Source organism: Lissotriton vulgaris, chromosome 9 (assembly GCF_964263255.1).
Source record: "Lissotriton vulgaris chromosome 9, aLisVul1.2, whole genome shotgun sequence".
Lineage (NCBI taxonomy): Eukaryota > Metazoa > Chordata > Amphibia > Caudata > Salamandridae > Lissotriton > Lissotriton vulgaris.
Genome location: NC_141697.1, coordinates 1,032,532,871 through 1,032,552,936, shown reverse-complemented (window position 1 = coordinate 1,032,552,936; position 20,066 = coordinate 1,032,532,871). Strand labels below are relative to the sequence as shown.

Below are 20,066 nucleotides of genomic sequence, written 5' to 3'. Positions count from 1 at the left end.
AGATACATCATACGCACGTAGAAATAATTTGACTTGCAAAGTGTCAGAAATTGAGAAAAAGTTTATAGGACAAGTAGATGACCGATACAGAAGGCAGAAGATTCTAAAAATGTCAGGACAGTGGAAAACTGATTGGACCGAAGAAGAGAAGGCACATAAAAAGAAAGGGAGCAATGGTCCAATAGCATTGGATAGAACGCAGAAAGGAAAGTTATGTTTAACTCGAAGCAAGACATATTATGAGAGTGTATTTGTAGGTGAAGTAAATTGCGAACATGCTTTTCGATTAGAGTACTACACGAAGGATTTCATGAAAGAGATGCAAGTGATTCCTAATGTATATTTTGTATGCGGGAGAAATGCCTATGTAAAACTGCCTGACAATTGGTATGGTTCGTGTTACTTGGCAATTGTCTTCCCCAAAATATACCATGCAAAGGATTTAGCGATTATAGAAGGAAAGGCTTCAACAAGAACGAAAAGAGAAGTAGGAGATGCAGAAGTAGTAGGAGACGTATTTGGAGCGATGTTTCCTATGTTAGGTTTAATATTTAACGATGTTAAGATCAGGAGACTAGCTACAGTTGTAGATAGATTATCTGCAAGTACTGCAAGGTCATTAATGTTAATAGAAGGTGAGATGCAATCGATTAGAGCAATGGTTCTTCAGAATCGACTTGCTCTTGATGTGCTATTAGCAAAAGAAGGCGGAGTTTTCAAGGCTTTGAAGGTTCAGGAATGTTGTACTTATATTCCTGATAATTCAAAACCACTTGAGAAGGTCATAAGAAACATTACACAGATTCATCAAGAAATCGGAGATTTGACAAAAATAAATGTTTGGGAAAAAGTAGGTCATGGAGTAGGAAAGGTTGGGAGTTGGTTTGCCAACCTTGGTAAAAGTATAGTATGGTATATATTAAAACCTGTATTAATAGTATTAATTTGTATAATCGCATTGTTAGGATTTGGGAAACTATATAAATGGTATAGGACGAACCGGTTACAAAGATCTATGAGAGAACAAGAAAGGAGATTAGCTGCTTTACAAGATCAACAGTATAAAAGTTTGAGAGCACTTGAAATGATGAAAAGAGGAAATGATGTAACTAGTTCTGTTTAAAGGTGCTATTCAAATTGCATTTAGTGATGACTCCTAAAAGTCATCAAAGGGGGGAACTGAGAGAGCGCAATTTGAATAGAACGTATATCCGAGTCATATTTAGGAGTATATCGTATAAACGTAGGAATGAAATGTATATCGAACGTGAAGTTGATTCTTATAGCATAAAGTTAACAGATGTGACCAAAGTAATATAGGAAATAACTGTATTCACTTTAGAATGCATTAGATTTAGAAGGCCCGTATACGTAATGGGCTAACGTAGAAATGCTCATGAACAGAAGAACGTGCAAAGAGAATTCATGTATGTGTGTAATTTTAAATGCAGAAACGGCGAGAAATGTAACATGGAGAAATGTGCAGAGAGCATACGCATAACGATGTAACCAATGAGAATATAACTTTATATTCTATGTATTAAGGTTTATATTCTACGTAATTGTATTCTATGTAAAATGTATTCACTTATAAGCAAAGGGATTTGCTAAATGCGATCGTATATAAATGTACGTTAAAGGTTATACTGTGTAGAAGAAGTTTGTAGGAATGTTAGAAGAGTTTTAGGTCATTTGTGATTATAACCTGACTGACCAAGGGTTCACAGGAGTGTAGTCCGCTGTTGGTAATTTAGTGGGCTCACAGGAGTCGTGAATAGCCTTCACTTGAATGTGCGAGCCAAAGAGTCTAGTTCTTGTTAGATTTAAGGTGACAAATGTCGAACGAAGTTTATTGCCTAAACATGAGAGGAGACGATTGGAATTTGAGTCTTGTTTTGAAATGACCATTCACAGGACCAAATGAGGTTAAAAGTACAGCCGTAAAGAATAAAAGTTCTGATAAGTTGATAGATTTTGTTCCGAAAGTGTCAAAGGTAAAGTTGAATGAAGTCACCAGCAAGAAGACGAAGATGGCGTCTAAGGAGAAAGGTCAACTTAACGGACGGCCAAGAGACGAAGCCATGGAAAGAGCTAGAAGATGACCTCACGGGGAAAGTCCGTGGTGGGCGTCGAAGGGGCGTTCCACCCACACTGTGATTGTGTATTTCAGGGACAGCACCCCGGGGAGAAGGGTGAGCGAAGGCGCAGATGGCCTGAGAGTTAGGAGCAAGCGCTGAGAGAGATCAGAGCGCAAGGGAGCAGTAGGCCGAGGACCCTTAGAGATCGGATGGGTAGGCAGAGAGGGTACTGCTTCTTAAACTTAAGTTACCTTTAGAGGCTAAGAGAGTTTGAACTTCTTAGGGAGTCAACTGCTGACACCTTTTTAGGGTTCTAGAAACTTGCGAAGTAGGGATGTCACCTAGTATAGAGTAGGGACAGATTTAACTTGATTATTTTTTTCTCTTTCTGTAGATGACGCAGAAGAACCACTTCATATCGATGCTTTTTAATTTGATGATTTTGGAACTGATTTTAATTGTATTCGTTTGTAGACTGAGGTTCTTTAGGGAATATATGTTCCTATTAGTTCCTGTATATTTGATGAATTTGATCCTGAGAGGATTGTATATGCAACTTTTCTTAATTTTATATTAAACCTTTTAAACTTTATCAGTTGTAAGTGGTTCTTCAGAGTGGCGTCAGTCAATGGGGTTTATCTAACCTATGCAGGGGTTTGTCTTTTACTCAATGACAGAAACCAATCGATCCAAATTTGTCGAATGAGATAAGTTATCAAATTGATCATAAAAGATATTAAAATCTCATTCCCCGCACTTGCAAGGTTTGCTGCTTGCCACCGCCCTTATTTACTTTCACCTGACTTGTGAGGAGGGAAAGCTTACCTTCTAATTTGTTAAAAGCTTTCTTCTTTACTGTTCCCCAATGATTCCTTTTGTAAACATCGGGTGAGGATGTGACGTTACAATTTGACCAGCCAACTTAGAAGCTGGGGAACTGGGCTTGAGTCTCAGCGTCGGCTCAACATCCTGTGATTATAGGATAATCACTTTCTCTGTTCCTAAAATTGATGAATGCAACTGGTGCGGATGTACAGCGCTCCGATACCTTCAAGGTGAGTTTGCACTGTGTAAAACTACAAAAAGGGTTTCTTGCAGAACACTTTGGAATGCATTTTAAAATAGGCTGATCGTTTAATTTATTTGTAAAGATTTTGTAAATAAAACATTATTACACACCTAGTTAATTCATACACTCACGGCTACAGCCATTCTACACGTCTACAGGGTAAGGCTTCATGCTTTTTTACTTTGCTCATCAAATGTGCTGCTATTCAACATGGTTAAAAGACATTAACATTGACCATACCAATAGCTCTCAGATCGCAGAGACCTATTGGCTTTGCGAATGCTTTTTTAATACAGTACATAGGTGTGAGAAATTGAGCTACCGGTCGAGGGGGGTGAACCCCTGTTCAAGCAGCAACTACATTCCTTGTCAGGGTGAGGTACAGGAAAACCCCAATTTAATCTGTGCTCAACCCTTCTGCAATGGCTGAATAAAAGGATGTTTGAAGCTTTTCCTGCAATGTCGAAGTAACAATAAAGTTCAGTTGCAATTTGAATGTCTAGCGGTGGTCCATGCAGGTAAGCGCGGTGGGGGGTGGGAGGGGACATGGCGGGAGGGGGGAATTCGACAGATGACGGAATGGCGAAAATTAGATCATTCCTAATCTGTCGTCTGTCTACATCCCCCCTGCCATGCCCAACTTCTCCACCGAGCTTACCTGCACTGACCGCTACTGTGAATGTTCCAATTCAAAATACTTTATTTCAGACTATAAGGCCATAAAAGTAGAAAGTAAATGAAATACAGTACATACATAGGAATTCAAAAATACACTCATCCGTTGCTCGTTACAGGGTACCAAAATACATCTGTTTGATAAAAATTCACAATGGATTCAAATAAAGGTATCACCTATCCTGCAGTGTAGCCTCAATGGTCTAGAGACTAACCTATTGTCATACTAATATATAAAGTGCCTGTGCAATACATGAGCAGCATGATGAGGTTTATCTTATACCAAGCATCGATTTCAGATAAAGTGCATGTACAGTACATGTAAAATGGCACAGTTGTTACGACAGTCCATTACGCTCGACCATCACTGTAAACTAGTTAAAGTGCGTATACAAAAGGTGCGAGGGTTAATGGCGTTTACATTGCTCTTAAAAATAAGTACAATAAAATGCATATGTAAAGCGGGTCATATCAATTCATGAGATCATAGTAATGCTTCTAAAAATATAGAAATGCATAACAGATAAAAATCTATCAGTTGTTACACAGAAACTATCAACTTCAATTTCAATGCCATATGAGCTTAGACAATAACCTTTCCAGTGTACCTTCCCCACTAAAATAATTGTTTGGCCATCTTCAGTGCCTATCAAGTCAACCTTTTCCAAAAATGCAGGGTTATTATCTTAATTAGGTGATAGTTCGAGGGCATCAGTATGGTGCATGGGTAAGGTATTTATTCCACTTGAAGTATTTTAAGCATGACTACTCATACTAAGTAATACACCATAGTCACTAAGTACAATCATCGGACTGGCGTCCTGCTATTAAAGTTAGAATTGTTGCCCTCTCTTTTTCCTTATGAAGTTGATGGCCAATAGCAATCTGCTAAGCCCAAATACAAAGAGGCAGGAGTGATCTCTTTTTAATATTTGGAGCATTTCATTCAGTTTCCCGAGGTTAAGGCACCTACCTATCGGTTTTATCCATTTCCTTCTAGCGATTTTATACGCTGGGCAAAAAAACAAAACAAGTGGAATATCCTCCTCAACTCCCAAATGGCATAGGCTGCAGCTAGACTCCCCCTCCTTAGATTGTGGCGTTGCCCATTAGGAGGTAAAAGTATGAATGTTCAGGTTTTGCTTCATTTTCATGATGAGATTACTAATTCAAAGCAACGGTGAAGCTGTGGGGAAGTTGTCATTATATATATAATCTCCAGAAACTTGTTTCACGAATCGCAGTGAAATGTGGGCTTATATTGTGTGCTATCAACTCACCCAAATATAAAAGACAGATATATATTTATATATATGGTCAAATTAGAAATTTGTACAAAGATTAAACATTTATATTTTTAATTTATAATTAGTGTGTTAAACACCACCGTTATTTCTGTCGCGCATCATTAATGCTCTGAAAACAAGTTAACCTTTCTATTTTTATCTGGCTGCATTCAAATTACTGATAATGCACAAGAGCTCTAACAAAACCGCTGATGTAGGGTATAATTTTCCCTCAAGCGCATTATCTTAGCTGGTGGATCAGAAAAAAATAGGCTGATAAAACTAATGTACACATCAGTTGCTGAGTGTAAAAGGTTTTCAGCTACTCAGAAGAACCTTGCAGCATGGCATCTAAATAGCAGACAATTAGATACAAAGGCGCAGAGTGCATATGTGTTACATTAGCCCTGATACGTGGTTCCTTCAAGCACAGTGGGTCTGCCTCTTTAAGTAGGGCACGGAGAACCTCTCCTTGAATCTCTCCCACTGCTTGGTTTTTTTTTGGGCTGAAGTAGGGAACGTGCTCTTTTATTTTTATTTATCTGTACATGTCTCGATTATTATCATAACACAACCTGCAAAAGAGTTTTGAAGCTCGGGAATTGCATGCAATTTCTGTGACTTTACAACTGCATCCTCTGTATCAGCCAATCAAAATATAGACTTGTGACTTGTATAAACCCAGTGGGTTTCAGAAAAGTGATGAGTGATGGCTCTTGTTTGTTTGCTCCTTTGGTACTTAGTACATTTTTACTTACATTCTCACTATATTTTTGATTTTATTTATTGGTAGCGGCTTTGCATTGTATACGAAATATGAAATAAACCTATACTTTGGATTAATGTTTGATGTGGACTGGCTAATAAAGAAAACAGTGGCAACGTCAAGTGTTGCAAGTCACAGGAGCTACCATACTTTGAGAGTCTACAAGGCACATTTTACACTTCATGTTCAGGTTGAGGAAGACCCCACAAGGACGAATCTGAGTGCACGCTTGTCCATTTGATTTCAAGATTGTGAAGGAGGGGTAACATCAGCAGAGTGAGAGGACCAGAAGAAATACCTATGTGCACAGAGTGATTGGTCTGACAGTGTTTAGCTCGTTAGTTGGGATGGAACTGAGGTAGTCAGAGAATGCCTAAAGAGAATACAGAAATTGGCTACAAATGATCTACCATATGCTGAGTATTTCTCTATGACCTTTAAAGGTGTATGTAGGACCTGACAGAAGGTTTGTAAGGAGAGTAATTAGAACAGGAAGAAGAAACACACAAGATCATGCTATTTAGTTGGCTGCAAGAAATGTGGACTATGCCCAACCACATAAACTCGAGAATCAGTATTACTTGATGCTGTGTATGGCTCAGAGGGGTCCTTCAGATGATTAAGAGTTAGACCTACTGTGCTCACTATTGGCAAAGCTGGACATTAATCCACAGCCTGGGATGCACTTTAGTTAAACAGGGGGGTGCATATATAATACCTTCCATATGGTTGATTGCATATTTGTTAAACTTTCATGAGGTATATGTTAAAATCTATTTGATTGCAAAGTTTAATTATTTCATATAATATGTAATTTGAAATTACTTGAAAGCCTTGTTTTGGTATTTCATTTGAGTGGCAGGAGCAGGAATCTAGACATCCAGCAAAGGTCAAAGAGGACCACATCTCAATTGTACACAGAATTCATTCATCAAACAGAACCTCACAATTCTTTACCTTTATGTATTTATGAAGTATTACTTGCAATTTCCAAACCTTAATGGAAAGAAACCGAACACTGAACTGCAGGTAGAGTTGCAGATATAATTTGCTTACTTTACAACAAATCAGACTAAACGCAGGATCCTAAAATGTAAGATAGTAGCACGTTTGATGAGGCGTGCCTTCACTTTTTTATTTATTTATAAGAGAATCGGAGCTGCACTGATGTTGATAGGAATCGGTTACAAATCGTCAGCGCACAGATGGAAAAGACCTATCTTCTGTTGATTTTCCTTCCTTAATGTATTCACCTCCAGTCTGGCAATGTTCTGTGTCCTCGCGAGGCATTGTCCATCTGAGGTGGTTATTTTCTTTGCCAGTTATGTGGAGGTGTAGGTGATGGAGTCACCTGGAATGGGAGCCAATTTAACTTCTTCAGTGTTGAAGCAACGAGGTTGAACTTCTTCAGGATTTTGCCAGGGTTGGACTGAGACTGAAAATGGACCCGGGCACCAAAATAAAAGTGGCCTCCATTAACATTTCAGATAGCTAAAAAAGAGGTCCTCATTTGCAAGGCAGGGTCATTGTGAATGTGTAAAGAGAGTTGTACTTGCTACAGGCAATGAGCTTGGCTATATCAGGGACATTAACAGTAAAAATTAGCCAACAAGACCATAAAACAGGCCCATAAACTGCTAATAAATCGACCCACACACTGAAATGCCAGATCAGCCATTCTGGCTAACCTTTAGTGGGATGTGCTGTAGCATGAATGATGCATTTGAATGTTTACATGGCAATGGTATGGGGATTATTAAGTGGAGCATTGCGCCCATTCAGGTATGTGAGTGCTAGAACCTGGACTGCTGTACAAAAAATCAGATTTGAGCAGGTATAGTTTCACTCTTTCTAGAGGTAGAAAAGGTACAGTTTTATTTTGTTTCTTTGGGTATGTGTTCTTGGAAGGAGAGTTCTATGTTGAGGATGACTCCAAGTAATTTGGTACTGGTTGTCAGCAGTTAAATGCTTTGCACATGTAATTCCACATAATAATTTTTTCATGGTTACTGCTATTTAAAAACCTTTAGATAACTTTAACCTCTGTATCACTCAATTGAATATATTTGGATGTTTCCTATGCTATCTAATTAATGCTCCAATTGGGAGCAGGATATGTGTTCAGCCCTTTTAACCCTGCTCAATTTTTTGCTTTTTGATTACCCGGTTTTGGAATTTAAATATGAATGAGTCTCACTTACCGTAAATTCTCTGACAATGGAATGAGTAAGCAGCTAGGGAAAGAGGCTCTGCCTGGTTACACGTAAACAAGTGCAGGCTGAGCATGCACGAGTAGCTCAGCATGGTATCTGCACACAGGTAACCTGTCAAAGAAGGGACCCTCAAAGGATTGGGGCTGATCTGGTATAGGCCATATAATGTGGATAGGCACATAGTGTCGTTCTGTAGCACTGACTAACTGTTTGTTCACTTATTATACCATTTTGGCCAAAACTTGGGCCACCTCAGTTTTGCTTACTTAGGCTTAGGGATAGCAAGCACATATAATCAGGTACACTGCCTGCAGATACACTGACATTTTTGTGATAACTGCGCTCCTCCTTATACCACTTTAATGTTTGTCATACTTCCATAGCTCAGCTATAATCAAATTGCAGGCCTTTGCCCCCAACTCCCCCCGCTGGGCCCAGCTAATTACACTGCTGGACAGCAGGAGGATAAACACCCCCTCCATACAGTAAATCCACTACCAGTGCTGGACCTCAATCCTGGGAAAGGAAGGGGTGAGGAGGAAATCTGAATGTGGTAACTAACTCTTCAAGTACACCTGGCCTGGGCAAGTCCAAAGCCCACAGAAATACACGTGGAAGGCCAAACCTCTGAGAAAAACCTCTTCTTTGAATTTGTGGGAGGAAGAAATCGGGCAGCGGTGTCAATTTGGGGTGGAGACTGAAGCTCCCAGGGAAGGTCTTTCCATAGACTACTTGAAGTCACCATTTTAAATGTCCCAGAATGCTCTGCAGGAGGTTTTGGGCAGGGGTGAAGTTATGATGAGGCACCCCAGGATTGGGAAGAGGTGCATACTTTCTAGAACTTTCCTTCCACACCTGATGCCCCTGCATAGGAAAGAGACACTTGAGAAGACATGGAATCTGGTAGCAATGACTGCCAAGGAATACCCATCTGAAAGGAGAAGCCACCTGATCCCACAGAGTAGATGAACTAAAGGAATTTAACTCCAATTGGTACCAAGGACTAGGATGGGCACTGGCCCCCTTATGCCACTGGAGAACCAGTTGGAGGAATGGACCTGCTGGGGAACCTTGGATGGTTCTTCTGGGACATCTGTGGACTGACCCTTGACGTCTCTGACATACAAGTGCCCTTTAAGTTGTCAGGAGGCAGTGGAACCTGGTGAGCAGTAAGAAGTGTGTTCTGCTTGTTGGCGCTAAATAAAAGTTTCTCTCAGTTATATTTATTCCTGGGGTAATATGTGTCTTTGTGTTCATTCGCCTGCTACAGATATCTATGCAACCTTGTCAGGGCCATATAGCAGAATATTGTGTACTAAATATCACACTAGAAGAACTGAGGGTCACTAGTTGGCAGAGGTAGACACCACTGTCCAAATAGGGACCCTTGCTTCTAGTCAGAGTAAGGAGGAAACACACTTAGATAACCTCTGCTCACCCCCTGGGTAGCTTCGCACGAGCAGTCAAGGCTTATCGAAAGCAATGTGTAAAGTATTTGTACCAATACTCACAGTCAAACAGTGAAAACACCACAAACTGACTCCACAACAGTTAAAAAATAATAAAGGTATTTTTATCTGAACTACACAAGACCAAAACGACAAAAATCCAACATACACAGTTCAAGAATATGGTTTCAAAAGAGTTATTAAGGTTGCGTTAAAATAATCCACAGTTGCGTCACGTTTTAGCCAACAGTACCTTTAGATGCAACAAAGTTACAAGTGAAAAGCTGTAGCAGGGAAAAGCAAGCAATGCATTACTCCTGAGACCCTGGGGAGTCGATGTGACAACCCAGCTTGATGTCGCGGGTGTGTTGCGGTGACTCCAGTCTGTACAGTGTGGGATGCGATACCTTGCGTGGATTCCGGTGCACAGGTTTTCGTGGAAGTTGCTTGAAAAAGGGACGATGCAATGATCTTTGGGGCTGTGAAGATCTCCGGTGCGGCGACGAAGGGCGGCGCAGCGATGATCTTCTACTCTTGCGGCCCCTCGATGCGATGGCTCTGCAACGCCTCTCGCAGCGACGTGATGCAGTCCTCAAGCAAGCGGTGCAACCATGTCACCCAGTGAGGACAGGCTCTGCGACGATATTCGCAGCAAAGGTAATCTTCCTGCACCGCAAACAAAGGATGCAACAGATCTGGCAGCTGCAACAGGCGCTACGATGATCTAGGCCTTCATAGCGGCAGGAATTTCCTCGCACTGAAGGGGATGCGCTCCACAAGCAAGCGATGCAATAAACTTTGCAGAAGGTTCTTTAAAGCTTGGTTTCCGGCATCTCCAACACAGGTACAACTTCCAGAGGCACCACACATGAGCCAATCACTCCAAGAAGGACAGAACTCTCTCAGCAGAGTTCAGGGAAGCTAAGGGTGAAGTCCTTTTGTTCATGTGACTTCTTAACAGGGAGCCAGCTCTTCTCAGGCCCTTGGAGTTTCCTTCAAGCAAGGGGACAGAGCACAAAGTAAAGTCCTTCCCCTTTCCTTGGCAGCAAAGCAACTGCAGGTCAGTCCACAAGCACACAGCAGGACAGTCTTCCTTCTTCTGTCTTCCAGCTTTCTCCTTGGCAGAGGTTCCTTTTTTAATTCCATGATGATCTAATTTTCTGTAGTCTGGGGTCCTATACTTATACCCCTAAACGTTTTTGTTCCCTTTGTGCAGGAGGGCTCTGAGCCCGGTCTGAACCAATTCTAGGTGTTCCTTGAGCACTTTGAGTTTCTGGCCTCTCCTTTCCTTTGAGAGAGAGGGGCAGGGTTGTCAGCCGCCAAGCAGGAGGTGGAGCCAGCATTGTGGAAGGCAGGCACAGCCCTATTCAGGCCCAGGTGCTACCCCCTTCCACCACTCTAGATGCATATGGAGCTATTCAACCCAGGGATGGCCCACTCAGCCTCTGGGAGTCATCCAGCCCCTGTCACTCACAAACCAGACAGTCAATTCAAAAACAGGCCAAGGCACACAGAAAGGTCAGACAAGAGAACAGCAACTTTCTAAAAGTGCCGTTCTCAAACACAGGATTTAAAAACAACATTTCCTAAAAAGTGTGTTATTAAATTCTGAGTTCAGGGATACCAGACTTTTATGTCCTATCTTGCTCCTATGGGAAGATATGCTGGTAGCTACTGTAGCCAGCATTCCCCATGATAGCCTATGGGGCAAGATAGCCTTACAATAGTGAAAAATTAAAATGGCTGTAATTCACTACCAGAGCATGTCACCTGCACTAGTACATGCTCTATCTTTCACATACACTGCACCCTGCCCGAGGGGGTACCTTGGGCCTTCCATAGGGGTGATCAAAGTGTACAGAAAGGGAAGGGTTAGGCCTAGTCAGTGGGGACACTGACCAGGCCAGTGGGCAGAACTGCCCACCCTCTTGGGAGTTCTCTTCACTAAGGCGGAAGAATCTAGACAGACCATCAGCGTTGGTTTGTTTTGTACCAGGGTGGTGTTCCACCATAAAGTCGATTCCCTGTAGTGAGATGGACCACCTCAAAAGTTTTGTGTTCTCACCCCTCATCTGCCCATACCATCTGAGGGGCTGTGGTCTGTCTGAACCCGGAAGTGAGTTCCAAACAAGTATGGCCTCCAGTTCTTCAGAGCCCATACCAAAGCAAAAGCTTCCCTTTCAATTGCACTCCACCTCTGTTCCCTGGGCCGTAGCCTCCTACTAATTAAAGTTACAGGTTGGCCCCAGCCCTCGTTGTTCATCTGTGAGAATACTGCTCCCACACCATGCTCTGAAGCGTCTGTCTGCACTATAAACTCACTGGAGAAGTCAGGTGCCTTGAGCACCGGTGCTGTACACTTGGCAGTTTTCAGGGCATCAAAAGCAGTTTGACAGGCTTGGGTCAATTCACTCTCTTGGGCGGTTTCTTCGAAGTCAGCTCTGTCAAGGGGGCAACGATGGTGCCATACCCCTTGACAAATTGTCTGTAATACCTGGTGAGACCTAAAAAGGCTCATACCCCTGTCTGGGTCTTGGGGGGCTCCCAAGCCAGAATGGTATCAATCTTCACATGTAGGGGCGCCACCTGGCACCTCCCCACCTGGTGTCACAAATACACCACAGATCCCTGTATTATCTGGCACTTGCTGGCCTTGATAGTGAGGCCTGCCTTTTGCAGAGCCTTCAACACTTCACAGAGGTGTTGCAAGTGTTCCTCCCATGTGGAGCTGAACACAGCAATGTCATCCAGGTACGCGGCGCTGAATTCTTTCAACCCGGTCAGTACCTGGTTAACCAGTCTGTGGCAGGGGCATTCTTCAACCCAAAGGGCATGACTCAAAACTGGAAGTGCCCCTCTGGCATTGAAAATGCAGACCTCTCTTTGGTCCCCTCAGTTAAGGCAATCTGCCAGTACCCAGAAGTTAAATCAAATGTACTGAGGTACTGGGAAGCTCCCAACCAATTAGCGCGCTCATAAGCTCTGGAGATGGGGTGTGCGTAAAGTCTTTGTGACTGCATTGAGCCCATGGTAGTCCACACAAAACCGGAGATCTAGAGTGGCACCGGGTGCAGCAGCTTTTGGCACTTAGACCACTGGGCTAGCCCAGGGGCTGCAAGAGGGCTCAATCACCCCTAGCGTCAAAATATTGGAAACCTCTTTCTTGATGCTGGCCCTGACCTTGTCATCTACCCTGTAAAATTTCTGTTTCACAGGAAACTATTTCCAGTGTCCACATCATGGATTGCTCCAATTGGTGACTCCTGGGGTCAGGTAGAACAGGGAGGCAAACTGACCCAACACTTGGCAACAGTCACTCTGCTGCTCTGGGGTCAGGGTGGGCACGAGGACCACAGCATCCACTGACCCGTCATGCTCCTTGGTTGCCAGGAGGTCAGGAAGAGGGTCACTTTCCTCCTCCGTGCCAGCATCTGTTGCCAGGAGCATTGTCACTTCAGACCTCTCAAAGTGGGGTTTGAGGCGGTTCACATGCAAGACTCTCAGGGGCTGCCTGGGAGTCTTTAAGTGAACCAGGTAAGTTACTTTGCTTTTGCGCTCCACCACCTCATATGGCCCAGTACACTTGTCTTGGAGCACACAAGGCTCCACTGGCACCATCACCCACACTTTCTGCCCAGGTTGAAATTCGACCAGCGTGATATTCTGGTCGTACCATCTTTTCATTTCTTCCTGGCTAGCTTCAAGGTTCTCCTGTGCGAGCTTCCTGAAGCGTTGTGTCTGGTTGCAGAAGGCCAGCAGGTAACTGAACACATCCTGGGGGGTCTTCCCACGGCATTTCTCCCACCCCTCCTTCACATGTTTGAGAGGTCCTTTAACAGGGTGGCCATACAGGAGTTCAAAGGGACTGAACCCTAATGATTTCCGAGGCAACTCCCTGCAGGAAAACAACAGGCATGGTAAAAATACGTCCCACTTCCATCTACAGGCAAGGCTTCACTGACAACAACTTCCAAGAGACCAGAGACCCCCTCCACTCAAAGGGAACATGGGCCACTTTGTAGAGGTGCACTGAGCTGTCAGCTGCCACTACAGGGCGGAGTACATTAGGAATCACCTGCTCTTCAGACACCCACTGACACCTCACGGATGTCACGCTGGCCCCTGTGTCTCTCAGAGCCTCTATCTCCCTCCCATTGATGATCACCTTCTGCCCATATTTCTTAGTGTTCTGGGGCAGGAAGGCTTCCTGGACCATCTCTTGGTCTCCTAAAGATACATGGGTCATAACTGCTAGTCCCTCCACCCCACTAGGAATCAAATCCCCTCCCAAAGCTACGCTTGCTAACCCTGGGGCTAGAGCACCAGTGGGTGCTGGGGATTTCTTAGGGCACCTATTGATAACATGTCCCACCTCATTGCAGGGATAGCAGGTGGGGGGACCTCTGTTATCCTTTCTGACCTTAGGGGGCCAAGGTTGTTTGGGTTTGGGGGCTTGGGACTCCTTTCCCTGGGAACTGTTTTGGGGCCCATGTGAGAACTCCTTTTGGTTACCCTTGTCCCCCCCACTTTTTTGCTGGGGACCCTGCCCTCCTTTGGCTATGGTACCCACAATTCCTCTGTGGACCCTGGTACTGGTCCAGTGGTCCGCCTCCTTAGCAAGCTCAATGGGGTCTGTCAGCTTGCTGTCTAAAAGATGCTGGCGCAGCTCTGGAACACAAAGACTACTCAAGTGCTCCCAACTAATTAAATGCAACAACCCCTTATAATAAGTTACTTTGCTGCCCTTCATTCAACCTTCCAGTGCACGCGAGTACAAATTCACACACTCAATCCAAGTCTCAGACTCTCTCTTCTTGGAGTTCTTAAACTGCAGTCTATACTGCTCTGGTGTAAGTCCATACTTGAGACATAGGGCCTCCTTCATATTGGGGTAGGTCATGGTACCTGCTAACTCTAATGTCTCTAGAACACTCCTCCAAGAAGCCTCAAAATGTTTCCACAGGCCCAACCCCAATGCTGTTCAGGAACACCATTCATTCTCAATGCAATCTCATAGGAAGTAAACCAGGCATAAATATCCTCACTCCTATGGTCGTTCCGGACTAAATCCTTGGGAATATATACTTTACCCCCTGGCACTGGCTGTGCGCTGCCACCATTTGAACTGGAATCCAACTGCTTGGCCTTGATATCCAGTTCCCTCATGCTCACTTCATGAGCCAAAAGCAATTTCTTGTCCTCCAGAGCATGGGCATTTTTGCTGTCCTCCGCCGCTCTTTCTCTCTCCATTTCCAATTGCTTAATTTTTAACCTTATGATTTCCAAGTCATGGTCTCTTACTCTCTGATTCTCTTCTAACTCTCCTCGGGTAAAACCCCGGCAGGTGTGGTGACTGTCTGCCCTGGAGTTTGGTCTGCCCACTGGCAAATCCTGTGGTTGAAACCCCCTCCCACTTGCATCATTTCCTTCTTGGGCCTCCCGCCAATCCTTCAAGATGCTCTGCAGCTCTTCCTTCCTTCCTGAGGCTGTTCTTTATGGGGCACTCAAACTCGGTGCAGAATTGTCTCAGCTGTGTAACTTTGTAGGAATACAAATCTTCAATGACAAACTCCAATTCTGCCTCCACACTGGGTGCCTTTCCATTCACAGACATGATGTTTGAAGAGTTACTCAAAAGTAGGATCAACCAAAAAAAAGTAGTATGTGGTGGCGTAGTGGTCTGCACTCACTAGTGATGTACACCAATCACTGTGGGTGTAGTACAAATACAAGTTCAAATCCCACCACTGACCAACAATGTTAGAACTGCGTGTCTCTAGTTGGCAGAGGTAGGTACCACTGTCCAAATAGGGGCCCTTGCTTCTAGTCAGGGTAAGGAGGAAACACTCTTAGATAACCTCTGCTCACTCCCTGGGTAGCTTGGCACAAGCAGTCAAGGCTTATCGAAGGCAATGTTTAAAGTATTTGTACCAACACTCACAGTAACACTGTGAAAACACCACAAACTCACTCCACAACAGTTTAGAAAAATAAAGGTATTTTAATCTAAACTACACAAGACCAAAACAACAAAAATCCAACATACACTGTTCAAGAATATGGTTTCAAAAGAGTTCTTAAGGTTGTGTTAAAATAATCCACAGTTGCGTCACGTTTTAGCCAACAGTACCTTTAGATGCGACAAAGTTCTAAGTGAAAAGCTGTAGCGGTGAAAAGCAGGCAATGCGTCACTCCTGAGACCCTGGGGAGGCGATGCGACAACCTCGCTCGATGTAGCGGGCATATTGCTGTGACTCCGGTCTGTACGGGGAGGGATGCGATACCTTGCGTGGATTTCGGTGCACATGTTTTCGTGGAAGCGGCTCGAAAAAGGGATGATATGACGATCTTTGGGTCAGCGACGATCTCCGGTGCGGTGACGATGCGCGGCTCAGTGACTATCTTATACTCTCACGGCCCCTCGACGTGATGGCTCTGCGACGACTCTCGCAGAGACGTGATGCGGTCCGCAAGCAAGCGGTGCGACAATCTCACCCAGTGATGACAGGCTCTGCGACGATATTCGCAGCGATGGTAAACTTCCGGCACCGGTCAGGTGCGTCCCGCAAATGAAGGATGCAACTGCTCTGGCAGCGACAACAGGCACTGTAACGGTCTCGGCCTTTGTAGCGGTGGGAATTTCCTCGCACTGACGGGGATGTGCTCCGAAAGCGAGCGATGTGATAAACTTTGCAGAAAGTTCTTTAAAGCTTGGTTTCCAGCTTCCCAACACAGGTACAACTTCCAGAGGCACCACACATTGGTCAAGCACTCCAGGAAGGACAGAACTCTCTCAGCAGAATTCAGGGAAGCTGGGGGTGAAGTCCTTTTGTTCCTGGGACTTCTTAACAGGGAGCCAGCTCTTCTCTGGCCCTTGGTGATGCTTTCAAGCAAGGGGAGAGAGCACAAAGCAAAGTCCTTCCCCTCTCCTTGGCAACAAAGCAACCACAGGTCAGTCCAAACGCACACAGCAGGGCAGTCTTCCAGCTTTCTCCTTGCCAGAGGTTCCTTCTTGATTCCAGGATGATCTAAATTTCTGTAGTCTGGGGTCCTATACTTATACCCCTAAAAGTCTTTGTTCCCCTTGTGCAGAAGGGCTCTGAGCCTTGTCTGAACCAGTTCTGGGTGTTTCTTGAGCACTTTGTTTTCCTGGCTTCTCCTTTCCTTTCAGAGAGAGGGGCAGGGCCGTCAGCCGACCAGCAGGAGGTGGAGCCAGCATTGTGGAAGGCAGGCACAGCCCTATTCAGGCCCAGGTGCTACCCCGTCCCACCACTCTAGATGCAGATGGAGCTATTCAGCCCAGGGATGGCCCTCTCAGCCTCTGGGAGCCACCCAGCCCCTGTCACTCACAAACCAGACAGTAAATTCACAAATAGGACAAGGCACACAGAAAGGTCAGACAAGAGAACAGCAACTTTCTAAAAGTGCTGTTCTCAAACACAGGATTTAAAAACAACAGTTCCTAAAAGGTGTGTTATTAAATTCTGAGTTCAGGGATACCAGACTTTTTTGTCCTATCTGCTCCTATAGGAAGATATGCTGGTAGCCACTGTAGCCAGCATTCCCCAAGATAGCCTTACAATAGTGAAAAAACAAAAAGGGCTGTAATTCACTACCAGAGCATGTCACCTGCACTAGCACATGCTCTACCTTTCACTTACAATGCACCCTGCCCAAGGGGGTACCTTGGGCCTTCCATAGGGGTGACCAATGTGTACAGAAAGGGAAGGGTTAGGCCTGGTCGGTGGGGACACTGACCAGGAGGACATGGCAGTTCACAGACTGCACACAGGCACTGCGGTGGCAGGCCGAAGACACCTTTTTAGGGCTACTCATGTGGATGACACAATCAGTGCTGCAGGCCAACTAGTAGCATTTGTTATCACCAGCCCTGGCACACTCAGTGCACTTTACTGGGGACTTCTTGGTGACATAAATCTGCCATTCATGGATAACCAATTACAATAACAATTTACACCGGGAGCACTTGCACTTTGACACTGATCAGCAGTGGCAACGTGCCCAAAGGATCTATACCAGCAAAAACGGAATCCAGCACAGCATCAAAAATACAGGAGGTAGAGGCAAAAAGACAGGTCTAACAGAAACAAAAATATAAACAAAAATATATTGTAGTAAGCTCGACATCTACATCCCACAAAAATATATATATGTATTTTAATGGTCCATATAAGTTGAGTGAATTAAAATAAACCTATTCTTACCTGTACGTACTTACCTTTTTGATATTGTGGGTTTCAATATATTTACCAGAATATTCTTGTATCCTGATATTTAGTACATTATTCTTGTACCAAACCATTTTTAAAAGAGTATTCTTTTGGGGCTATTCATTTCATACAATAATTATGTGATTTATTAGCACCAATATCTTACTTTCTTACAATGTTCTATGATTTGTGCAATAACGAGCTTTTTATATTGTGCATTTCTAGCTGAGCTTCACTATTAATCACACTCGCTAAGCATTAGCACACATTTCACCGTGAACTGGCAACAAGTGGGCCATCTAATGCAGAATGGAAATGCATCTTTTAAATTCAGAAGGGAATTGCAATCACTGCATTCTTTATGAATTAAAGAAAGTGGGCTACTAAGGGCACTTGAATATCCATAGGCAATCGCAAACTAACATTGCATTATAATTCCTGCAACAAGAATTTAATGACACATGTGTCCTTTGTGATCAGGTCAGATATCACAGAGCAGCTACAGTAAAAGCTAAATCTTACAACTCTTCTAGAGTATTAGTCCAGTTCAATTCAACCAAATAAAAGAGAACTGTTTTGAAATTGAAAAGAGTGAAATAAACAGAAATTCTAGGACAACCCCTCAGAATCATCAAAGTAATGATTGATAACAGGAGCAATCCATGATTCTGGTCCAATTCCCTCCATAATTCCTCATTCTTCCCCACAGTTTCTTCAGCAGACAACATCTCCATGGAAAATATGGCAGTTCAATGGCTACCTTGCAGACCTACCTCTTAATTCTCGTGGGTCCAGTAACAGGATTAGCTGCCACATCAGGAATGATGGGCCTCTCATAATGATGACTTTATTCTGAAGTCATTGAGGATACCCCAAGACTCAGCAAATGAAAACATATGATTGGGATCCTTTCGAAATTGCAATTTGTCTAAAGTTGAAGAGCAACATTTTATCAAGGCATCCATCACAATTTAAATATACTTGCTAGTAGCATTTTACTGTCTTACAGATTTTTTCTTTTTTTGGTATGCAAGGCCCTGCCAATGATAAAGCAAGTGCCCCTCATGCAGAAGCACTAAATAAACGAATTGGCTACATCTCTCCCTATGTTTGATTCAAGTTTGGAAGAAAAAGTAGACAGTTCTCCTGAAAAACTAGAGATTATTCATAAATAAAGTGTACCCTACCTCGTTGTCCATACTCCAGCACAGCATTCAGTGAACAGTATGTCCCAGAGCGCCACAGCTTTATTAACGTGAAGACCACAGCAGAGAGACTGCTGAGGGTTTCCTGTAAGAGAAAAAACAAAGAGACACTATAATATCCATTTCAGTGAAGCACCCTGGTGAAACAGAATTCAACATCTGTCTACCAAACGTTGGCTTGCCAGATATACCAGTTATATCAGTACTACTGCAGAGTAAACAATCCTAATTGCAAACATAGAACACTACCTATAGCACCCCGTAAAATACAGTTGGCTCAATGGGATCCAAAACGAAAGAATAACTTTTCACTTTATTGTACAGCTTAAAGTAAAAATATAGGTTACTGAGTAGACATTGATGTGATGCACGACACAACTTAGTAGAGGGTTTTATTTTTTCAACAAGTAAAACTAGTTTGATATTAGCGAATGATAGGAAAAAACAAATAAACAAGATTGCTGAAAACCTTGATGTACAATAATTCTGGTCTAAAAGAACTGTCATGAAAATTGATTGCGTATACATTTTTATTCCTACATATTTACCTAGAAACTCAGACATCACAACCAGAAAAGGAAACATCATTATACCACATTTGACAATATTGGTTGAATTGTTTATTACATGGTACTAGAGTCCAGGCAAGTGTTTCTAGTATAATATTGTGTTCAAATCTTTCATAAGTGTAAATGACTTACTAAAAAGCTATTCAAAGGAAAACAAAAGAGTTTATTGGAAAGATACATCTTTGGTAAATTCAGTTTCTTTTCAGGGTTTATACACAAGTAATTGTTGATGCCACAGTGTAGGCTGTATTAGTATATTTATATTTGTATACGCGTTAGTGCAGCAAACGCCCATACTGGCTATATACAAAATGGAACTCAATGCAAATGTTGGGATGTACAGCAGGCCTGGGCGTAGTTCGCAGAGTTTTGCTACTCAAAAAAACCTTCTTGGAGTTCTGCAAGTCGCGGAGTACAGTGCGAAATTCTACCTGAGCTGCAGCTCGCGAACTTACCATTCACGATCGCGAGCGAGGAAAAAACTCTGCCGCACTTTATGTAGCGGAGCTTTCTGCACTCTCTGAGC

At 43.4% G+C, this 20,066-nt stretch overlaps 1 protein-coding gene across 5 annotated transcripts in view; it reads right to left on the bottom strand.

The window, feature by feature from the left end:
* ATP2B2 (ATPase plasma membrane Ca2+ transporting 2) overlaps positions 1-20,066 on the bottom strand; it is a 1,489,679-nt gene that overhangs the window by 1,185,109 nt on the left and 284,504 nt on the right. For all 5 annotated transcript variants that reach the window (XM_086938944.1, XM_086938947.1, XM_086938945.1 and 2 more), the window contains exon 2: positions 18,954-19,056. The gene's annotated coding sequence lies outside the window, so the exon portion shown is untranslated. The remainder of the gene's footprint in view (positions 1-18,953; positions 19,057-20,066) is intronic.